The 7,619-nt window shown below is 44.1% G+C and overlaps 1 protein-coding gene across 4 annotated transcripts in view; it reads left to right on the forward strand.

Moving 5' to 3' along the window:
- Window positions 1–7,619, forward strand: part of TAFA1 (TAFA chemokine like family member 1) — a 647,736-nt gene that overhangs the window by 84,685 nt on the left and 555,432 nt on the right. For 3 of the 4 annotated variants that reach the window (XR_011024039.1, XM_068253829.1, XM_068253831.1), the window contains exon 1: window positions 4,354–4,748. The exons of the other annotated variant lie outside the window; for it this stretch is intronic. The gene's annotated coding sequence lies outside the window, so the exon portion shown is untranslated. Of the gene's footprint in view, window positions 1–4,353; window positions 4,749–7,619 lie in introns of those variants that run through there. 4 annotated transcript variants of the gene reach the window in all.

Below are 7,619 nucleotides of genomic sequence, written 5' to 3' on the forward strand. Positions count from 1 at the left end.
GAATGGGTAGTGGCCAGTGGGGGACTGTGGTGCTGATATGGGGGGTTATGGGCAGGAGGTCTGTTGCATTCCAAAATATGCAGCCTGGCTGCTGTGAGGGCTAGGCCCAAAGTACCTGGAGGGCATAAGTGGGGGGTCTTGGGGTCAAGAGGGGTGATGGGAAGGGGGCAGTAGATAGGCTGTATGCAAAGGTATTTGTTATCCCCAGCAACTTTTTAAATTCAGATTTAGAGCTTATGAAAACATGTAGTTAATTGACATCAACTGTCTTCCATGCTTACTATGTATTCACGAGCCATTACATGTGGCTCTCCAGGCAAGTTGGATAATTAACAGGCAGGATGAGTATTGTATGCCTCTTGCATTCCTCCCTGGAGCAGGCCAGGGGCCACACACAGCAAGAGCTGAACCACTGACCAGCATTTCTATTTCATAGATGAGCACAGACGCACTCAGAACTGATAAATACAAGGCTTAAAGCAAATAATTCACAGAACTGAATAACGGAAACTAAGCATGTCATGAAAAAATGCATAGTCAGTGGATACCTAAAGCAAAAGCTGCATGACCGTGTAGCGCCCCGCTCTTAAATACCTGGCTGCTGAAGTTAAATCAAAAAGTCGGATTTACTAAGGCTTTCTAGAGCTGCAGGAAATATATGAGTAAACCTGGTCTGGATTCGTTTGCTGTTGAAATTTGCTGCCTTTACCCTAAGGCCCGTACACACACCCAATTAATGTTGCCTGATGGGAATCAGGACCTGATCCTTTGCTGAATGGCTGGGGGGTATCGGGGGCTGCTGTACACACACTGGGTTCTCAGCAGAGGCAGACATTATTGGCCATCTCTCCCGAGTGTCATCTGAGACGTGTATGCCGGGCCGTTTCTTGGGCAGTGCGGACAGCGCGACCACCCTGGGTGCAGACAGGTAAGTAGAAGAAGGAGGGGGGGGGGGGGGTGAAGCAGGCAGAAGGACATAACCACTAGGACTCCATTCCCTTGCATGTGTAGCGGCCTGATTTTTTTATGTATATCACCCCCCCCCCCCCATTCCATGTGCAGCCCCTCCGTTTGTAGCAGTTGCTACCTTCTCATAAACCATCCACCTTTTGCAGTTCCTAATGTGCAGCCTACTTACTTAAAGGAGTACTGTAGGGGGGTAGGGGGGAAAAGAGTTGAACTTACCTGGGGTTTCTAATGGTCCCCCGCAGACATCCTGTGCCCGCGCAGCCACTCACTGATGCTCCTGTCCCTGCCTCCAGTTCACTTCTAGAATTTCAGACTTTAAAGTCGGAAAACCACTGCACCTGCGCAGCCATGTCCTTGCTCCCGCCAACGTCACCAGGAGCAGCGTAGACTGTACTGGGCCTGCGCAATACACTGCTGGTGATGTCAGAGGAAGCGAGGGCGCGGCCACGCAGGCATAGTGGTTTTCCGACTTTAAAGTGGGAAATTCCAGAAGTGAGCCGGAGGCGGGGACCAGAGCATCGGTGAGTGGCACAGGACGTCTGTGGGGGACCATTAAAAGCCCCAGGTCAGTTCAACTATTTTTCTATTTTTTTTGTAAACCCCCCTACAGTACTCCTTTAATTTACAACCCCTCTTTCCTATTTGCACCAGCCTGATTTTCCAGCAATGTGGTGCTGCCTTCACATACAGTAAATTGGACTCTGAGTGGATTAGATTTATCAGTTGGCATTTGTGAAGGTGCACTTGCCTACACTTGCTGCTGTACAGCAAACTGTTGCTTGCTTATAGCCCAGGTTCTCAACACACAGTACAGGTTCCCTTAGGCCTCTCGTACTCTCAACTCGCCCAAAAACACAGGTAAGTTAATTGGCTATCCCCCTAAATTGACCCTAGACTGCAATGGACATATGACTATGGTAGGGATTCGTTTGCAGAATACCCAGGTAGCTCATGATGACCCAGAACCACTGGAGTATAATGGGCTAAAAGAGATGGAAAAGCCCTCTTACTAAAGAAGCTATGCTTAATATAATTTTGCCTTCTTACAACAGAAGGTATTTGCAATCATTCACCTTTACGTAAGCAAGTACAGTTTCCCATCATGCATCACTGCTGAATATGCAAATTATCTCTTTATGCCCCTGAAAGCCGGGCACAAATCCAGAAACAATTGATGTGGCTCTGTAAAATGTATAAGTTGTAGACTCACTATATATCAGTGGTTCTGGCTGTGTGAGTGGTTTTTCCTGCGAATTTGGCAGTGATACATCATGGAAACTGTACTAGCTCTCATAAAGCTGAATTACCTTATGTTTTAAAGTAAACCTGTAATTAAAACAAAATCAAAAATGAAAAGTTAGACACTTCCCTAAGTAGAGGGGAGCTGCTAGGTCCTCCAGAGGCTTCCCACATCCTCCCAAACACTGATCCAGGGTTTGGATCCTCTGGAATTTTGCAGCTGCTCCCGTCCAAGAAAAAGCTGTGCAGGCGCAGGACACCTTGTGTCTGTGCAGTAGCGCGGAGCTCGGCGGAAAAAGCTGAGCCCGATCCGCTCTGTGCAACTGCAGAGGCGCAATCAATGCATACTGTGCCTGCACAATGCGGCCGTGCTCATTCACAGACAGCAGGATGGCCATAGTGCACACCCTTTGACAAGGGCTTGTCGAAGAGTTTGAAGGGTAGGGGGGAGGCTGGATCGGATGGAGGTGAAGGGGGGTGGGGAAGACTCTGGATCATTCAGTGTCTTCCCTCTACTGAGGTAAGTACCCACTTTTTTCCCTTCAGGTTCACTTTAAAAAGGCAAAATTATATTTAGCAGGGATTAGATTGTGAGCTCAGTGGTGTAGCTAGAGACTATTGGGCCCCATAGCAAACATCTTTATGGGGCCATCAGATCCAGGCACTCTTGAGCAATGCCGCCTGCCCCTACTATGGATATGAGTTGACTGGGCAATTGACATTTCCATGCAATGTACACTGTGTATAGTCAATAGGCACTGAGACAAAGTCAGAGTGTGGAGAAAGTAAGTGAACACATCAAGTACCATCCGGGCCCCCTCCTCTCCAGGGCCCCATAGCAGTTGCTATGGCTGCTATGGCTACGCCTCTGCCTGTGAGGGACAATTTGGGACAATATTACATACGCTGTAAAAGCTCTGCGGAAAATGTCAGCGCTCTCTAAATACTAAATAAAAATAATATAAAGTTCTGTGTTATTCAGACACACAATAAACACACGTTTTCCTTCTCCATGCTTCCAACTCGTCTTTTGGTACATGTGTATATGGGAATCTAGTGCAGTAATAGTAACCTAGCTACTGAGCTTCTGTCTGTCTCAGGCTAGCTCCCAGTTCTTCCAATAAACTGTCAGCACTCCATGTCAAAACTAGGCTGTATTGTGTTACAATTAGCATGCTCTATTAGCCCGATCTGTCATGTGGTCATCACTCCCCCCTCCCCCCCCCCATCTACTGGCGACTAATAGACCACATCCTTCAAGTGAATTTATATGCTCTGACCCACAGATCGATGTGTGTAATGAGACAAGGCTTCAGCCAAAAGTTCGGTGGGCAGTTGCGAGAAAATAAGGCTGGGTTTACGACATAACAACCCATATGTTTTAACTGATTCAGTTGTTCATCAGTCACTTTGCGTTTTCACCCGCTTTTCTATGTACTGGGTCTGCAACGCACACGAAAATGCTTGCAGCAGTGCCTTATCACGACGCACTGCGCTACAGCGCATTGACCTGCACTAATGCTACATACACGCATCAGATGAAAATTGGTCGAAATGAATGTTGACTGACAATCATTCGGTGAAGTTTACCAATCTCTAATGACCGAGTGGTATACACACATGAACGATAAAAAAAAAATAGGAATTGACAGAAAATGCGATGCGGAAGTGACATCTGAGGTAATCTCTGTACAAACATGAGCAATTATGAACGATTGATTGTGGCACGTGCGCTGTACACATCAAGATTGGTATAGGTCGTTTAATTAACAGTACAAAGTCCCTTTGATGAACGATCGTCAGTCGAAAGAATCCAACCGGTTGGATCACGACTCCCGATATCGATTGTTTGATGCCATCGCTAAAGTTCTGTTGTCTACATTTGCTTTAGGATTGTTAATTGGTCGTTTTAGTAGTTTTCCAACCGATTTTAATCTAATGTGTGTACGTAGCTTAACTCATAGGGAGACACTAGAAACATCATTACGCACGGTCAGTCGCATGTTGCTTTGTGATGCTCGGTAGCGCAATTGCTGTAAACAGGCCCTGAGAAAACTGTTTGGTGAAATGGGAGCACTGTCCCTTTAAGACATATGATAGCTTACAAAGGAGGAATGCACAGAGTAGTCGGAGGCAGCCTCCACAATCCAGGCAGCAGAGCAGAGAACTGCTTCATCTGCGCTGAGGCTGGGAAGCAGAGTGTCTGTCCTATTGCAACTGCACAAGGCAACAACTGCTGCACAAGAAGGTGACGCTGGAATATGATTTATAAAAGTGGGGGGGAGTGCGAGGCAGCTTCCACCCTCCAAATCTTGGCCACAGTCAAAGCTGTGATGTCTCTTTCCTCTTGTGCAAATACCGGAGGAGTGAAAGATACACAGCTCAGCAGCACCTTATAATCCCCAGGAAGAAGATTATCATTTGGGAAGCTGGATGAACGAAGCTTATAATTTTTTTTTGGTGCAAATGGATTTTTAAAAAGTCTCAGATCTTTCCAATGATCCCCCTTGGAACTCATTGCCACTGGCTGGATTATACAGGTAAGCAGCTTTGAGGGGCTGAATGCAGATTTAAAAGTCATCAGATAGCACTGTTGTAGATGGAGCACAGAGAGGAGGAAGCCAGGCTGGCTAGTGATTTGTCTTTACCTGGGATGAAATGAGTCATTGATCAGGGTTGATGGGGGTTGCTGCTTTGAGGCATGGGGGTGATATATTGGGCTGGAGAGGGGTATGGAAATAACTGGGATACTGAGTTTTGTAATAGAAAATCTGTTAAAAGTCTGATGGGCTTTTGAACGGAATTCCTAATAAACTGATATTTGAACTACTCCGTTGAAGTGACCAACTTCAGACCGGATGCAGTTCATGTGTTCCAGGCATGCTAGTCGAACAGGGCATATTCTACCCTGCAATGAATACAGGTGATGTCACCAAACTACACAATTAGCGCTGTAGCACTTTATTTCCCCTGCCTGCACAGATCTCCACAGTTATCACCCTGCCGATGCCACATACACGTCTCCCAGGGTTTTGAGACCTATTGAGGCAGTTTGGCATTGATGTGGTACCCAGACAGGATGTGCAGGATTTGCTGTACATCCTCAGGGAGCTGATTCTAGGACTGGACCCACAGGTTTTGAATCTTCTTTCTTTTTTTTTCTTTCAACTTTAGCATGATGAAATGAAAGTGCAATGGTTGCTAAAAGCCATGATCATTTATTTATGTTTACTAAAACACATAGAGACAATAATATCTCCATGGCAATATATATATATATATATATATATATATATATATATATATATATATATATATGCAAAAGCGCAACATTTGCAGACATAAACTTCTGTGTGTGCGTGTGCTAACATTTATAAAGCATCTGTGTGTTATAGACCTAGCACATTGTGTGTGTGTGTGTGTGTGTGTGTCTGTGTGTGTGTGTGTGTGTGGTGTGTGTGTATTTGGTTTTTATAATGCATGGATTATTTGTCTGTGATATATATATATATATATATATATATATATATATATATATATATATATATATATATATATATATATATATATATATATATAATTTGCACACATACACACACACACACACACACACACACACACACACACACACACACACACACACACTTACACATTACAAGCAGCACATGTGTACACACACACACACACACACACACTCTGCAAATGTAATTGGCAATACGTCTGTTAGTGTATTATACTTTCTTATTCTACAATATAGCCTGTCCCATTTTATAGTACATTATGCACTCATTCATAAATTCCCTGCACTGTCTCATCCCTGCAGACGATAGCGGATTGGAATGCTTGTACACACATTCAGATAATTGTACATGTAACCCAGATGACACCCTGCTCATTACATACTGGGGAACGCACTTGTAAGATAGTTCATCTGTCTAATGATCTCCTCCTGCAGCAGGGTCATTCTGCGGGGCATTTCCTCCCGGATCACCGAGAGCTTTTTCCAATTTCTTACAAGTGAATAAGCAATTCAGAGTGAGACAGAATTGTCCCTGCTCAGCCTGGAACAGCATTTCCCTGGCGGAGATGACTTTGCCCTGGCTGTACTTGGAAATAAGGAAGCAGAGAGGTGTGAGTGGCTGAGGATATGGAGAGTGCCTGAAGTCTAATTAATTGAGTAATATTAAAAAAAAATCACAGGTGGTCTCAGAGGTGGTCTCTGCTCTGTCAGAGGGGTCTGCAAGTCTCCTCCAAGCTTTTGACCTGTGAGCTGATAAAATAGGTGACACTCGTACCCTGTAGCATTTGGGGTACAATACAATTAGCCACAGCATTGTGCAGTATTTAGTTGTATGCTTCAGTCATAAGATCTGATTATTAATTCATGCTGGGGGAGCCTATAGGAGGATTGTATGCTATAATAAAATGTTTTGTGATTCCACAATAAAACGTTTCACAGAAGAATGTCAGAAAGACAGCTGTCACAATCCATCAATGAATCAGACCCTAAAGCATCCCTTGTGACAAGTCTCATATTGCCAAACATGCCAGCGATATAACCACCTTCGTAAGTCCCACCGCCTTTTCCCTTTCTTCAAATATGTCTATAAAGGTGGCTTTTGATTATATATGGGTGACTTTGAAAGATTTCCAATATTGCCTGTTGCATTTCGGGGCTTGCCTGACACTGATGGGAGAATAGTCACCTGCACAAAATTCTGTGATTTCTAATTCTAGGTGTCCTAATAAGCAAAATGTATGATCACACATTCCTTTGGACACTTTAAGAAACCCATAGAACTGTAATATGAGAATTTCTACATTACAGTAGTCACAATGTTGATTAATTGCTGAGAAAAAGATGGTCCCTTTAGTTTAGCTCTGTAGATGACAATGATTAATGAAAAACCTTATCCCAGCTTGTTTGCATGTAAAATAAGGTTAATTCCATAGGTATCCTATTAGAAGATGCAGTATGGCAGTATTAAAGTTTGTTGCTGGTCCCTGGATTAGTGCAGGTGTTAATAGTGAGAAAGAGGCTCCTACTTTTTGCAGTTAGGGCTGGTTCACTCTGCAAATGCTTTTCTAAGCGCCAGTGAATTGAAAATTGCTAATGTAATGCTATGTGTGTGTTAGCACTGGAGCGATGTGATTTTTAAAAAAAATCCCCCATAGCATTGCTTTAGCAAGAGCTTTTCAAGTCACTGGTGCTTAAAAAGTGGTGGTAGAGTGAATCAGCCCTTATTTGATCCCTATAGCAGGATGGGACTTTCCGGGCAGTCTGTACTCCACAACGCGAGTACACATCCCAGGCTGGCAGAGATGTGCAATTTCAGCTTCTGTCAGTTTGGGAATTTTATAGCTGTTGAAAGCTTTTAATGACATTAAAGGACTAACAGTTTTGTGGCGCT

The sequence above is a fragment of the Hyperolius riggenbachi genome, chromosome 9 (assembly GCF_040937935.1).
Source record: "Hyperolius riggenbachi isolate aHypRig1 chromosome 9, aHypRig1.pri, whole genome shotgun sequence".
In the NCBI taxonomy this organism is placed as follows: domain Eukaryota; kingdom Metazoa; phylum Chordata; class Amphibia; order Anura; family Hyperoliidae; genus Hyperolius; species Hyperolius riggenbachi.